Genomic DNA, 18280 nt, shown 5'->3' with positions numbered 1-18280 from the left:
TATGAAGAGATACTTTTTAAATATAACAAATACCTGTGAAAATTCTGTGCCATTTTGTTTCTGTTATTTTTCTTTTGTTTCCACCCCACCCCAGTCTCTGTTGGGAAATAAATCAGTTATATTTCAAAGAGTCCTTACCTACAAAATAAGAAAAGAAGAAATAGATTAATCTTTTTTATCATTTGCATTGCATAACACAGAGAGAGAAACACACACACCTTATATATATGTATATATATGTGTGTGTGTGTATAGATAGATAGACAGATAGATAGATAGATAGATAGATAGATAGATAGATAGATAGATAGATAGATAGATATATTGATAGATAGATAAAGTGAGAAACAGATGTGCTGGATGAAAAGGTAATAAAAAATACCAGAAAAAATTTAACATTCATTAAATTTTTTTAAGTAATCGTGAAAGTGATTAATAAATAACGTTTTACATCACTTATCAACAGACAATACATGACTTATACACAAAGAGAAATCAATTTGTATTATAACATTAAAAGTATGAAGGAAAGAAAAAGAATTTTATAAAACAACATAAAAGCAATCATTTATTGAAGTTTTCTTATAAGTTTTTCTAAGATTTTTTCCAACTTTCAGGTATGTATGTATGTATGTATTCATGCAGGTATGGACGTAGTTACAAAATTGCTTCCCAACCACATGGTTCTGGGTTCAGTCCCACTGCATAGCACGTTGGACAAATGTTTTCTATTTTAGCCTTGGGCCTATCAAGGCCGTGTGACTGGGTTTAGTGGATGGAAACTGAAAGAAGTCCACTGTATGTATATGTGTGTGTGTGTGTGTGTGCATGTGTGTTTGTGTGTACACACACACACATACGCACAAACACACACATGCACACATGCAAACTATATATAGTTTACTGTTCTTTCACAGGTAGGATCGACAGAAAGAACTCTATCCAGTGAGAGGTAAATATGATTTAATATACACAGAATTTAAAAGAGAAACACTAGTTATTTCATGCTGTAGAGATACAATAATTTCACAGGTTTATATAGTATACCGTGTGTCTCTAAGCAATTCTTCAGGCTCAGTGCATATTGCTAGTCCTGCTTTTCAAATAGGACTAACTGTATTCACTGAACATGAAGGATTGCTTAGATCACATGACATGTTATATAAATCTGCCAAATTACTGTACCTTTACTGCAAGAAACTATTGGCAACTCTTTTTTTAAAATTATGTGCATATTACATCATATTAGATATTATCACTCATCAGTATCAGTCAGCTGGAATTAGTTGAGGTAAATATTTTATGGCTAGATGCTCTTCCTGTCACCAAACCTCACCTGCTACCAAATAAAATAATATTTCTCCATGACTAACATGTTTCCTTAGAAAATTTGAAATGAAGGACTTGGTTTGTATGACAGTGACACTATTTTACAACTATTAGACAAAACACATACACATATTCATACAATGGGCTTCTCTCAGTTTCCATCTATCAAATCTGTTCACCAGGCTTTGGTCCAACTTGGGGCTGTAGAAGAATATAGTTGCCCAAATTGCCACATAGTGGAACAGCCATGTCTGCACCTATACACACACACACACACATGCACACACACACTCACATACACGTGTGCACACACACACACACACACACACACATATATATATAAGCACACTCATGCATACACATATACACATGCATTTGCATACATATGTATCATCTACTCATTAGGATAATAATGGTAATTATAAGAGAAAGGATAATGAAGATCATTAGTATCATGTTATGATAACAATGGTGATGATGATAATAATGGCACTGATTGTAATTATGTTTTTGTTGTTGGTTGTTTATGATAATAGCAATGACAATGATGCTGCCAAAAATCATGATAATAAGGAATACCTGAAGTTAGAAGCGTTAGGTTAAATATCTATTGTTATGGGAATGATAATGTTGACATATGACAATAAAATTACGTTTTCTTTAATTAATACCAAATTTCTGATTACATTTAATACTCACACATATCTTTTACTCATGCTTGCATAAATTTATATATACATGCATTACTATTATATATATATATATATATGTGTGTGTGCGTGTTAAATATACATTTATATATGTATACATATATACATATATAAGTGGTGGGTTTTTAGAACATATATGTATATAAACACACATATATATAAATTTATAATTACATATATATAATATATAAATATAGATACATATATATATATACAAATATATACAAACATATGCATATATATATATATATATATATATATATATATATATATATATATATATATATATATATACACATACACATATATATATACATGTATAGAAACACACATACACAAGAATACACACACACACACGCTTTTGTTCAGTTTCTCTCATTATGAAATGTGGTAATGCTAAGAAAGATTACAATTACCAACGAAAACAGAAATCTCACAATAAATCATAAAGTGTGAGAGTTTTAATTTATGCGCGAGTTTGTGTGCACATATGTGCGAGTGTGTGTATATATATATATATATGTATTTATATGAATATGAATATACATATTAATATTTGTATATCTGAACATATATGAATACATATGTGTGTGTGTTTATATATATATATATATATATATATATATATAAATATGTATGCATGTATGTTTATATACATGTGTATATATGTGGTTATATTCAGAGAGAGGGAGAGAGAGAGAGAGAGAGAAAAAGTTGTGTGTTGTTAGGAATTGAGAAAAATACTTACATAAACGTTTCATTTTCTCTTTGTATTGTAGATTATTGATATAGATAGTCACCATTGAAATATTTAAGTGGATTTAAAGATGACAAATATAGAAATCAACAAATGATTTATAGATAATGGACAGACAAAATATATAAATAAACATGAATATATATTTTTACCTACACACAAATACATACAAACCCAATGTATACTAATTAATTATCTCTTGCTCTCTCACTCTCTCTATGTGCACGAGTGCGTATATGTGTGTGTATATATATATATATATATATATATATATATATATATATATTGGGAGAATTCACAAAAAAAAAACAAAAGATGAAGACTGATGGTGTAGACAACAAGCAGATGTATTAGTTTAATGCTCGGGAAGTGAAAAAGTCTGTAACGTTTCAAGCCTATGCTCTTCCACAGAAAGGAACACAGAAAGAAATAAGGAGAGAAAATGAAGAATGTGTAGTGGCTAGCGATCTATCAAGGTGAATGCCGGGCAGAGGGGTCGCACAGGAGTGCTAGGAAGAAAGAGAGATAATAAAGTATATATATATATATATATATATGCGTGTATACATAATATGCATATATATGTATATATAATATATATGTATAATACACACACACACAAATACAATGGGCTTCTTTCACATTGTCTGCCAAACTCACTCACAAGGCCTTCGTTTGCCTGAGGCTATAGTAGAAGACGCATGATGCTGTGCAGTGGCTCTGAACCTAGAACAGTGTGGTTGGGAAGCAAACTTCTTACCACACAACCATACCACACACACACACACAAATACAATGGGCTTCTTTCACATTGTCTGCCAAACTCACTCACAAGGCCTTCGTTTGCCTGAGGCTATAGTAGAAGACGCATGATGCTGTGCAGTGGCTCTGAACCTAGAACAGTGTGGTTGGGAAGCAAACTTCTTACCACACAACCATACCACACACACACACACACACAAATACAATGGGCTTCTTTCACATTGTCTGCCAAACTCACTCACAAGGCCTTCGTTTGCCTGAGGCTATAGTAGAAGACGCATGATGCTGTGCAGTGGCTCTGAACCTAGAACAGTGTGGTTGGGAAGCAAACTTCTTACCACACAACCATACCACACACACACACACAAATACAATGGGCTTCTTTCACATTGTCTGCCAAACTCACTCACAAGGCCTTCGTTTGCCTGAGGCTATAGTAGAAGACGCATGATGCTGTGCAGTGGCTCTGAACCTAGAACAGTGTGGTTGGGAAGCAAACTTCTTACCACACAACCATACCACACACACACACACACACAAATACAATGGGCTTCTTTCACATTGTCTGCCAAACTCACTCACAAGGCCTTCGTTTGCCTGAGGCTATAGTAGAAGACGCATGATGCTGTGCAGTGGCTCTGAACCTAGAACAGTGTGGTTGGGAAGCAAACTTCTTACCACACAACCATACCACACACACACACACACAAATACAATGGGCTTCTTTCACATTGTCTGCCAAACTCACTCACAAGGCCTTCGTTTGCCTGAGGCTATAGTAGAAGACGCATGATGCTGTGCAGTGGCTCTGAACCTAGAACAGCGTGGTTGGGAAGCAAACTTCTTACCACACAACCATACCACACACACACACACACACACACACAAAAACATACATATTTTAGAGCTACGCATGTATGTGTAATAATCTAATGGGTAAAGTAAATACGTCAAAACATACACATGAAAAAAGTATGGACATGATGATTATGATGACTCAACTTGTTGGGATGTTTACCGGACCAGTTTATCTGTAGAAACAGTTTCATGCCCTTGTTAGTTTGATATATTTACTCTCTTGGAATTAGAATATTTAGATAGACTGCACATGTGCAAATATAAAACATATATATATTAATACAAACATACATATATAACACACAACATACATATATTTGTGTATATATATATATATATATATATATATATATATATATATATATATATATATATATATTGCAGATAATTGGGTAGTCTAGTAATTATTTTCTTCTGGATGCATTTTCTTAATGCATTTTGATGAATAACTGTATTAACGACCCTAAATATTGCTTTTACAGTGTTTGCTCAAGCACTCTAGTGGTTTAACAACCACTGTTCATGGTTGAGTGGAATATCTAGGAAGCTTCTCCAAATTATAACATTGTGTGACTGGACTGTTGCTAGTGTATTAGAACTCAATGAATTTAAGCCCCTCATTAATCAAGTCTGGCTTACAAAATAATTGGTTGGACTATTTACAGAGTCATCTTTATTACATATTTATATATATATATGAGATAAAGATTAAAGATTATTGGGCATACATGTTGTTAACAAGAGAACCAGTTCTGAAATTAATCATGTGACAATATTTCATGATGGATTCCAATAAGCCCGCTTGACAAAAATTGAAAAAAAAAAAAAGTAGAAATAAGGTAAAAACTAAGAATAAAATAAAAAAAAAATAAAAAACAAGAATAAAATTTTAAAAAATAAAGAAAGAAAAACAAAAAGTAAACATTAATTACTCATTTGCAGAAGAGAATTTTTGATTTGTTCATAAGACTATCAACATTTTCCACAACCACCCTGCTTTCAACAATTAAGTATTTAAAATATTACAAATACTTTGGTTAATTGTGCTAAAAGAATATTGTTTCTAAACAGGAATTCAAGATAGAACTCCAGTGACATAATGTATTCGTTTTCTTTGAGAATGTAGTAATATATTACAAGACAAATCATATCTCCAGAAATAATCATATATTATATGTGGAGTAACAAAGGAAAAGTTTAAAATCAGATATGCACAACACATGCACTTATTCGACAGTATATACTGAAGGAATACAATATCTCTTTCAAGACACATTTGGGATTTAAGAATAAAAATATAGAGTCAGCAATAATAGACAGTATCACCCCTTACATAAATGGTTGTATGACATGCTCCCAGTGTACCACAGAAATATATTGCATGATAAATATTCATGCTTAACAAATGAAATTAGGTTTTAGACAGAATAAACACATTTTTAAAAACTATTTGTTGGAGGTGTCAGAGGAAGTGTAGAAATCAGGACCAAAATAAAATAATAGATCAATTGGACCAATAACATAGAAATGGAAACTGTGAAAGGACATGACAAGAGCAGAAAAAAACGCATAGTGGCATTAGCCAGATCCCTAATAAATCAATGAAGAAAAATGATACAATGATTTAATCGGCCAACAGAGGTAAAACAACAGACAAATTAGCTAATGAAAAGTGACAGGCTGACAATAAGTGAAATGGCTTCACACTGACAAAATAATATTTAGAAACGGGAAGGTAGGGAGCTGGCTGAATCATTAGGACACCAAGCAAAAGGCATAGCAGCATTTTGTATGTTTTTGTTTCAAATTCTTCTGCAGATGACTTTGCTTTCATTCTTTTGGGTTTGATAAAATAAGTACCAGTTAAGCAATGGGGTTGAATGTAATCATCTCCCCCCCCCCCCGGAACTTGCTGGTCTGGTGTCAAAATTTGAAACCAACAATCATGATATAATAATTAAATCAACCAAACGAGGCAAAAACAACAGACAAATTAGAGGATGGAAAACAGCTTGGCAAGAATTGAAATGACAACACACCGACAAAAATATTTAGAATCTGGAAGCTGGCAAGCTAGCAGAATCGTTAGTACATTGGGTATTTTGTCTGTCTTTCCATTCTGGTTTCAAATTCTTCCTCGGCTGATTTTGCTTTCATCCTTTTGGGAGTCGATAAAATAAGACCCAGTTGAGCACGGGGGGGGGGGGGGTCGAGGTAATTGATTTATCACTACCTTCAAACTTGTGACCTTGTGCCAGAATTTTGGAACCAATGTTTAGAAACTGGCCATGAAAACAATAGACACAAACAGAAGAGTGAACCAGTTCTATCATATAAAAAAAAAAACAGCTTGAAATACCAGTAAAAAATGTTTCAAGATCACAGTGACATTAAATCTGAAGTGTGGGAAAGAAATTTAGGGCAACTTTTTAGAATCTAAACCGGTCATATCCAGCTCAAATATTCAACCTGTTTTATGTTTAAACCAGCCAGATTTGGCCTTTCAAACCTACCCTACAATGTTATTCTAAGGATAAAAAAATCACATTATCAAAATCTTAGAGCTACAAGATAATGCATGATTAATTTAAAACAAGGCGAATGAATAAGCATTACATTTGACAAAGTAATCTGAATATTAAAGGGTTAAATAAGCAATATATTCAGTTCTGTGTGTTGTGTTTTCTCTGCTACTTTTGTTTATAGAATGAAACAGTTTAATTTTACACACACACACGTTCTTATATATACAGGGAGAGCATGTGCAAAGGCAATAAAACTTTAATGTTTAATGAATATATACAAAATAACTCAGAATGGTAACAGCTTTTGCAGATATCATTATGTGTGTGTACACACACCCACACATACATACACCCACCCACACATACATAGACACACATATATATATATATACACATACATACATTCACACACACAAACATACACACATGTATACATGAAAATGTAGATATGTATATATTTATATATATACATATACACACACACACACATATATATATACACACACACACACACACACTCACATATATACACATACATACATGTACACACATATACACATATACATAAAATGTATATATATGTATATATACACATATATATATATATATATATATATATATACATATATATATAAATATACATACATATATATATATATATACATATATATATACATACATATATAAATATACATACATATATAAATATACATACATATATAAATATACATATATATATATATATATATATATATATATAAATATACATACATATATATATATATATATATATATATAAATATACATACATATATATATATATATATATATATATATATATATATATAAATATACATACATATATATATATATATATATATATATATATATACATACATATATATATATATATATATATATATATATATATATATATATATATATATATATATATAAAAATATACATACATATATATATATATATATATATAAATATACATACATATATATATATATATATATATATATATATATATATATATATATATATATATATATATATTTATTTATTTATTGTAAGGTGTGAACAAGATCTCCATGATGATGTGAGTTGTGATTATGTATTCACATTCCTGAGTAACTGACAGAATTTTGTGTTGCTAACACACTTCTCTCTTCTTACTTCTCTGTAACTGTATCAATTTAATAAAATGGCAAAACAACAGCAACACCAAAATAACTCTGATTTATACATACATCAGGTTTGATATGTGTATAAATCATGTAAGTAAATAAATTAATTAATAAGTAAATAAACATGTACATAGGCACAGGAGTGGCTGTGTGGTAAGAAGCTTGCTTCCCAACCACATGGTTCTGGGTTCAGTCCTACTGTGTGGCACCTTGGGCAAGTGTCTTCTACAATAGCACAGATTGAGATCCCTGTTGACGTGTCATTAATATATCATTGTAGCAACTGACTTAATTTAAATTTACTAATTTCTTTGGTCAAAAGTTGTGATGTCACATTGGTGTACTATTTAGCTGGAGTTAAACATTGCACATTGTAGCATTTAAATGCTGCAGGCTGTGTTACAACACTTTCCATCTTCCTCTACATTACATTATATAATTTTGCTATAATTCTGGTGCGCTATAGTTTGTTACAATTGCTGGGATCGGGAGACAAAATGGACTCACCAAGTTTCATTCCAATGTCTTCAGAGAATCGGTTTATGAGATTCAGTTGCTTTTTGATACGGTTAATACTTGGCCCAAACAGCTTCAGGTCATCAGCTGAGAAAAGGTGAGGGATGTTATATGACCCTTTCTTACAGCCGCTGTGTAGTATCATCAGGTGTGATAGGGGATTCGATGAGAGAACAAAGATATTTAGTTATGTCTCCAGAAATAAACGTAACAAAAGTTTTTTCAAATGGAATTTCAGAAGAATACATTGTAGGGAAGATGAAAAGTAAATATTCTCTTGGATAACATGCCAGTACATCTATTATAAGTTATGCTTGCATGAGGTTTTATACATATTCTTAATAGCTAAGGGAAAACTGAGGCTATGTATACATGTGTTCTGCTCAGAAAAGTAACAACATGTTAATGCTCTTTATACTGATGAACCAAAATGTGTACCTATGAATGGTCAGTTAACCTGCAAGACATAGTTTCTAAATCTCACTCATTAAAATACAGCCATTTTTGAGCATGAAATTCATAACATAATTAGGATAGATAATGAATTTGAAGAGAGGCATAAGATAAAAGCTGATGCAGGTATCTCCTCAAGGAGAATTGGTAAATTCTACACATCAAAGCAAAATTTTAAAAAATGGATCACTTCACTGAAAAGCATGCCATCGTTAAAATAGAAAACATTGAATAATGTTGTCCTATATCTACAATGTCTGAAAGATACACAGGATAATGGCCAAGTCCACAATGTCCAAAAGATACACAGGATAATGGCCAAGTCCACAATGTCCAAAAGATAAACAAGATAATGGCCAAGTCACAAGTGGAACACCATTGAGCAAATGCCTGGTAGTTTATGTCCAAACTAAGCTCAGTAACAACTATATATACACAGTCAACCAAACAAAAGACCTCTACATGGTTACTTTACTTGCAAGAGATAACAACCAAATCTCACTTCAGATTTCAAGATTTAGGAAATAAGTATCAGTTGACTGCTGGGGTTGATGTAACAGTGTAGCACACACCTCTAAAATGTTAGACCTTGTGTCTGTAGTAGCAAGAAGAAATGATTACTAATTCGAACAACTTTACATCACATTATGAATGTGATTTTAATTGATTAAACGTTGTCTTTAGTTCATTATATTTAATATATTAGGTGCTGCAGGTATGGCTATGTGGTAAAGAGCTTGTTTCCCAACTACATGGATTCAGGTTCAGACCCACTACATGGCACCTTGGGCAAGAATCTTCTACTATAGTTTTGGGCTCACCAAAAATCTGTTAGCAGATTTGAAAGACAGAAACTGAAAGAAAATCATCACATACATGTGTGTGTGTGTGTGTGCGCACACGTTTGCATGTGTGTGTTTGTGTCTGTGGTTGTCCTCACCACCACTTGACAACCACTGTCCATGTGTTTACATTTCATAACTTAGTGGTTTGGCAAAAGTGTCCAATGGAATAACTACCAAACTTAACAAAAGTAAGTGCTGGGGTAAATTCCTTCAACTAAAGATTCTTTGAGGCAGTGATCCAGCATGGCTGCAGTCTAATGACTGAAACAAGTAAAAGCTAAAAGGTATCAGTCCTCTCCTACTTAACTATAGGCTTTTTATACAGAAGTCATTCCTGGAAAATTTCCCAACACAATATTATCATTTTTAAACAAACTGACAGTAAACACTAAACACATCAAACATACCCTTACTAACCCAGCCCCATACCAGGCTTTGCCCTGCCCTACCATGCTGTCAATTAAACATACTGTCATTATTTACTATGTAACGGTTTTCGGTCGCCAGAACTGCATAGAAAAATTAGCATGATCTTGTCAATTAGTCTATTTTTTTTTTTTTTTTTTTAACAGAATCATACTCAAAAGTTTTCACTCAGCTTAAGACGGCTTGAAAAATAAAAAAAATATTAAAAAAATATATATAAAAGAACATTAATGTTTGCTATTTTTTCTTCTTCCAAAGACTTATAAGTCTTTCAGGAAACATTAATATTTGAACTGCTTAAAAAACTTCTTTTTTTTTTTTATATTTAGATCAGTGTATTTTATACATTATATATTCTGTCTGTTTTATGATTGTGTGTTGTTATTGTTGTTATTTTTGAGGGGTTTTTTAAATGTCAATTTTAAAATGGAAGTTCATTAGAGTTTCTTAGATTATTAAAAAGACTTTTAGAACATCCAGAATAACGCTTTTACCAATATTCTCGGGAGAATATCTTTTATGTCATCTTTTGCTTTAGAAATTTTCACATTTTTTAAATATTTTTTTAATTTTCTTTATACTATGTTTTACTTTTGTGCATTTTCATTTTTTTTCCTTCTTCATTTTCATGTTTTCCTTCTAAATATATTTCGGTTATTATATTCTTATATTATTAATATTATGTTATAGTTACGGGTGGTGAGTTAGCAGGATTGACGGACAGACTGCCTTGCAGTATCTAGTTATGTCCCTTTGCATCATGCATTCAAACCTCGCCAAGGTTAGCTTTGTTTTACAGCCTTCTATAGACTGATCAGGTTGGCTACCTGGCCTCTGCAGTGGACCACTTCACTGAAAAGCATACCATCATTTAAATAAAAGAACATACTGAATAATGTTGTCCAAGTTTCACAATGTTCAAAGGATAAACAGGATAATGGCAAAGTCACAAGTGGAACACCATTGAGCATATGCCTGGTAGCTTATGTCCAAACTAAGCTCAGTAACAACTATATATATATCATCATCATCATCGTTTAACGTCCGCTTTCCATGCTAGCATGGGTTGGACGATTTGACTGAGGACTGGTGAAACCGGATGGCAACACCAGGCTCCAATCTAATTTGGCAGAGTTTCTACAGCTGGATGCCCTTCCTAACGCCAACCACTCAGAGAGTGTAGTGGGTGCTTTTACGTGTCACCTGCACATATATATATATATACACAGCCAATCAAATGAAAGGCCTCCATATGGTTACCTGACCTGCAAGAGATAGCAACCAAATATTGCATCAGATTTCAAGGTTGATGAAATTGGTGCCAGTTGACTACTGGGGTTGATGTGATTGAGTAGCACACACCACTAAAATTTCAGACCTTGTGTCTGTAGTGAGAAGAAATGATGTACACCCCTGGATAGGATGCTGGTCTATCGCAGGATTACTCATTTCTACCAGCTGAGTGGAGTGTAGCAATGTGAAATGAAGTGTTTCACTCACGAATATAACGTTATTGCCTGGTCCAGGAACTGAAACCACAATCTTATGGTCATGAGTCCAACATCCTAACCACTAAGCCACATGCCTCCATCCATCCTTCTGAGTAGATTTTTAAAAAAATACCAATTAAATCCTAGTTTCAAATTTTGGTACAAGGCCAGCAATTTCAGGGCAGGATTAAGTCAAAATTTATCGGGTTGCCACCTCCTTAGCACCCAGGTCACATTCCTAGCACCCTCACCCCACTCACCACCATAAACATAGATCACTTTCGATAGCAAATTTAAAACAACCTTATTTCATAAATAAAACTTAACTTAATCCATTGTTTGGAGGGTTTTCCATCCAGTACCCACTTCCAGCCACCCCATTATCACCCTGCTTTTCTTCAATGCCCCCTTGGATCATTCCTCTGCACCCAAGGGGACAGCACCACCCACTTTGGGAATCATTGAATTACATCAACCCCAGTACTCAACTGGTACATGCTTCATTGACTTTGAAAAGATGAAAGGCAAAGTAGACTCAATGGAATTTAAACTCAGAATCTAAAGCCAAGTAAAATGCCTCACAGCATTTCGGCCGGTAACGATTCTGTTAGCTTGTTGCCTTGAATACAAATTAAATATTGGAGGAAATTGAATTGACTACACCTTAAATTTGAGGTCTTGTGATTATTCTTCATCTTTCTTCAGTTTTATTGGTTTTGGCCACTGGACTGAGACCAAACAAGGGTAACATCTCTAAGACTTTCAATGAAGCATATCAACTCCGGCATCAGTCAGCTATCAAAATACATGCGCCCACGCAGCTCCTGTTTTTCTCAAGTACTGGCATGACTATGTGACAAGAAGTTTTCTGCCCACCCATTAGCACTCTGGACCAAATGCTTACCAGCATTTCATCCGTCTTTAATTCCCGAGTTCAAATTCTACCGAGGTTGACCTTGCTTATCATCCTTTCAGGGTCGATGAAATAAATACCAGTCAAATAATGGAGTTGATGTAATCATCCCCCTTCCCATAAAGCCCCCTTCCCTCAAATACTGTTGACCCGGTGACAAAATTCAAAATTGTTATTTTGTAGTTACTTATCATTTTTGTAATTAATTGTTATTCATTCATATCTCATCATATTGATGCCTCATTATTGTGGATTTCATTCTTTTATTCACCAAAATATATTATTCTTATTTCCTGGGTTTTTTTTGGGGTTTTTTTTAACATTGTGCTTGTTGCCTTTCTCCCAAATTTGGGTTTTGGTGGCTAATCAGGAATCAAACATTCCAGCCTCAAAAAAGAAAGCAAGATGCAAGGAATCAATGAAGTGGCGAGAAATAGCATACCATTACATTTCCTTGCGACATCAGTTAAACTTCTGCTGTGACCAGGAAGCCTGTAATCTTTCCAAGTTTTGCTAAACAAGTTAGGCGGTCAGCCAGCAGAACCATTAGCACACCAAGCAAACTGCTCCATGGCATTTTCATCCGTCTTTATGTATTGGGTTCAAACTCTGCCAAGGTCAACTTTGCATTTTGTCCATTTTGGAGTCAATGTAATAAGTACCAGCTGAGTACTGGGGCCGATGTAACTGACTTATGCCCCTACCCAAATTGCTGACAAGTTGCCGAAATTAGAAACCGATGTCAGCTAAATGAATACGAGTCATATCGTGTCAATTCGATTGACTTTTTCCCGTTCATCTCATTAGGAGACAGTAACTTTGGGACAAATTACATAAGTTAGGTTGATTCAATTATCTGTAACATATAACATCCCACCTTTCCACCACCACCACCACCGCCGCTGCCGGGCCAATTAAACCAGTCGAAACCACGCATTGTAAATGTAAAAGTGATAATGATAATGAAGGAGAAAAAAATATAATGATGATCTTGTGAGGACAATGATAATAATTATCTGTTACTAACCAAACTTTGGATTGTTTTTTGATTTTTTTTGAGATGGGGGGTGCGGAATTAGAGATTTTTCTACTAATACCAGAAATAAGAAAAAGCAAAAAAAAAAAAAAAGCAGAAAATGCTCTGTGGCACATATGTATTACTTCTGACAGTGAGAAAAAAAAGAAAAGAACAAGCATATATATATATATATATATATATATATATATATATATATATATATATATATATATATATATATATATATATATATTTATATATATATATATATATGTATATATATGTATGTATATATATATATATATATAAGATAATGGATGAAGAGATAAAGACAAGGTTGATGAGGGTGATAGCAATGGTGTAGCGGATGGGGACACTGGTGATGATAAGGTTGTTCAGAGGAATTAAGGAATAAAAACAAATAAAATAAAATGTAAATATGTGCATATCCAACAGTCTATGACTACAGATATATAACTATATATATATGTGTGTGCGTGTGTATGTGTATGTGTGTGTGTGTACGTGTGTGTGTGTATGGATAACTATATATATTTACATATATATATATAGACATATAGTTATACAAGCATGCATACAGACACATATACATATATATATAAATACTATATGTACATATATATACACATATATATGTGTGTATATATATATATATATATATATATATATATATACATATATATATATACACACACATACAAATATATATATATATATACACATACATGCATATATATATATATACATACATACATATATATACACACACACACACATATATATGTGTGTGCAAGTGTGTATATCTGTACATATATATGTGCATATATATATATATATATATATATATATATATATATATATATATATACATACATATGCATATGTACATGCATACACATATCCATACCAATATGCACACATACACACTCATACAAACACACATGCATTAATACATATGTGTATGCTCATACAGTTTGCCCATGCAATACATTTTTTGCTTGGTTTTTTCTTTAATTCTTTTTTTTTCCTAGCAATTTATTGCTACATCTTCGATTTTTACCATACTTATTGCCTTATTCTAAACGTGACTTCTTGGCAAATTCCAGCAGAGCTTGTTTCTCCATGTAAACTACTAAATTAACTGCCAATATTGCAACCCTTGTTGAAGAAAGTTCAAACTGGTTATGAAATGAAATTACCATCAGCTCCCATTGCCGACCGAAAAATCATGTTCTGTATCAAGTATACATGTTGTGCCATTGATTTGATATGAGTTTTTATTCTGTCACTCTGAATGACATTGAGACTCAGGTAATATCATCCGTATTCTGACTCTCTTTCTGCTGTTTCTTCATCAATCTCTTTTTATCTTGTCTTAACCCAGCAACTTCTTTCAGGTTTGTTGCTCGTGTATAACCCCCAGATCAATCCTGACTGAACAGATTTATGATCAAAGTTATCCCAGCAATGACCATATTGCCTATTCATTGAGAATCTAGAAGTACATTGCCAAATGTGTCAACCCTATATTAAGGCTGAGCTAGGATATGATTTTTAGAGAGATTTAGTTGTTATTTCTAACAATTAAAGCAACCACATAAAAGCTCTCTTACTGGCAATTTTCCAATGTGTTAGAACTTTCTTCTTCATCTATTTATCTTCTGTCTTTTATCTTTTACTTGTTTCCGTCATTTGAGTGTGGCCATGCTGGAGCACCACCTTGAAGCGTTTTAGTTGAACAAACAACCACTGACTTATTTTATTTGTTATACTTAGTACTTATTACATCGGTCTCTTGTGTCAAACTGCTGAGTTACAGGGATGTAAACACACCAACAGTTATTTTCAAGCAGTGGTAGGGACAAACACAGGCAAACACAGGCACACACGCGCACACACACACACACACAGAGTTCTGTCAACCAAATTCATTCACAAGGCTTTGACTGGCCCAAGACTATTGTAGAGAACGCTTGACCAAGGTGCCATGCATTGGGACTGAACTCTGAGCCATGTGGTTGGGAAGTAAGCTTCTTATCACATATCCATTTTCTCTGCTTACCAATCCTGGGAGGGTCCTTGAAGTAGAATCCTCAGGCACCTCTTCCACAGGTTGTTTCCTATCAGAAGCAACTGTCATTACAATTTGCAGCTGGATTCCTAAACGCAAACTAATCATTCTTGACCTAATCCTAGGTCTCCTGTCAATTGGCAAGGCTTGGAGAATTCCTCTTGTGGTTCTTTTCTATGACATTCTAATCACATGTCTGTAATACTGAAGGTGCATGGCTCAGTGGTTAGCACATCGGGCTCACAGTCATGAGGTAGTGAGTTCAATTTCTGGACCGGGTTGTGTGTTGTGTTCTTGAGCAAAACACTTTATTTCATGTTACTTCAGTTCACTCAGCTGTAGAAATGAGTTGCAGCATCACTGGTGACATGCTGTATCAGCCTTTGCCTTTTTCTTGGCTAACATCGGTGGCATAGAGAGGAGAGGCTGGTATGGATGGATGACTGCTGGTCTTCCATAAACAACCTTCGGGCAACTGTTGATTGTTGCTAATTGTTTAATAATAATGGCCTTTCTTGGCTCTCTTGATATTTGATATTGCCTTCTGAGATTCTTATGATCATCGTAATGTGTTAGTTATGACAATTCACTTACGTTTTCAGACAAGTATTTTCACATGTACGCATGTGCACACACACATGCATGAGAGTGTGCGTGCGTGCATGTGTGTGTGTATGTGAATTGGTTTGTTAGTTAATTTAATGTTTGTTTTACCATGGTGAAAAGGAATCCATGTGTGGAATTATTGTAAAACCTATTTCTTCCACAACTGTCAATCTATCTTTATATGTATATATGTGTATCTATATATAAATATATATGTATGTATATATAAATATATATGTATGTATATATATATATATATATATATATATATCATATATATATATATATATATATGTACATATATATATATATATGTACATATATTACTGATCATAAAAGCCAAGGTGTGTTGTGTTCCATTAAGTGAAAAAATATAGTAAATGCACAAAGAAAAAGTAAACAACATATAACATATATTGAGTGCACAAACGGATGGAAGACTGACATAGAAGGTCCCTAATTCTTCATCACTGCTTGACAACTCAGTTTTGCACCATATATATATATATATATATATATATATATATATATATATATATATATATATATATATATATAAAGATAGATAGATAGATAGATAGATAGATAGATATATAGATATAATGATAGATAGATAGATAGATAGATAGGTGTGTGTTTGTTTATATATAATGTATCCACATTTATATTCCTACAAGTATAGAGAGATGATAAAACAAATATACAGATTTTTGTATTATGAGCAACCTCAATAAGAACATGAATAAATAAATAGAAATAAAAATAACATTAAAAAAAAAATAATAACCCACCCAGTATTTCGCAATTTAAGTGGAAATTACATGTCTAAATTCTTGTGATGAGTTATTGCAATATGATTGGAACTATTTGAAAGAAAATGTGGCGAATTAAAAAAAGAGTGAATTACTCACCATTATACAAAAATGTCCCCCCACAAAAATTTTCTGTGAAAGATGAGTTTAATTATCTAGAAAATTTAAATTGTAAGTGAAACTGATTTGAAATTTAAGAACCGAGCTGAATACTAAAAGAGAGCATTAAAATATAAGTTTGAAAGATTTGAGGGGGGAAAAAAAAAAGGAAAAAAAAAATAATAAATGAAAGAATTTTTAAATAATAATGAGAATGAAAGAAAACTTTCAGTCACAGCTAGATAAGTTATATGGATACGTTTTAGCGGAGATTCTTCTCACAAAGAAGGTAAAAAAATAAAAAAAGAAAAATAAGAAAAATAACAAGTAAAGAAGAAAAATTACAGCAAAAGAAAGAAAAATCCCACCTAACTAACTAATAGATGAATTATTCTAAAACACCGATGAGGATAATAACAACAACAATAATAATAATAATGATATTAGTAATAATAATAATAATAATAATAATAATAATGATATTAGTAATAATAATAATAATAATAATAATAATGATGATAATAATAATAATAATAATAATGATAATAATAATAATAATAATAATGATATTAGTAATAATAATAATAATAATAATAATAATGATGATGATAACAGCAACAATAATCTCTAATGTAATAATAAGAAGAATGATTTTGAACAGTAAAAATAATAGCAATGGCAGTACTACTACTACTACTACTACTACTACTACTACTAATAATAATAATAATAATAATAATAATGATAGTAACAACAACAACAATGATAATAGTGATAGCAGCAATGTTGATGGTGATGCTTATGATGATGATGATAATGATGATGATGATGATGATGTCGATGGTGGTGGCCGTGGTGATGATGATGATGACGAT

At 32.5% G+C, this 18280-nt stretch overlaps 1 pseudogene across 1 annotated transcript in view; it reads left to right on the top strand.

The window, feature by feature from the left end:
• The window catches only part of LOC149132054 (histone-lysine N-methyltransferase SETMAR pseudogene), a 34265-nt pseudogene that overhangs the window by 767 nt on the left and 15218 nt on the right, over positions 1 to 18280 (top strand). The gene's annotated exons all lie outside the window — the stretch shown is intronic.

This window comes from Octopus bimaculoides, chromosome 18 (assembly GCF_046866305.1).
Source record: "Octopus bimaculoides isolate indiv1 chromosome 18, ASM4686630v1, whole genome shotgun sequence".
NCBI classification, from domain to species: Eukaryota; Metazoa; Mollusca; class Cephalopoda; order Octopoda; family Octopodidae; genus Octopus; species Octopus bimaculoides.
This window is presented reverse-complemented; position numbering and strand designations above follow the sequence as displayed.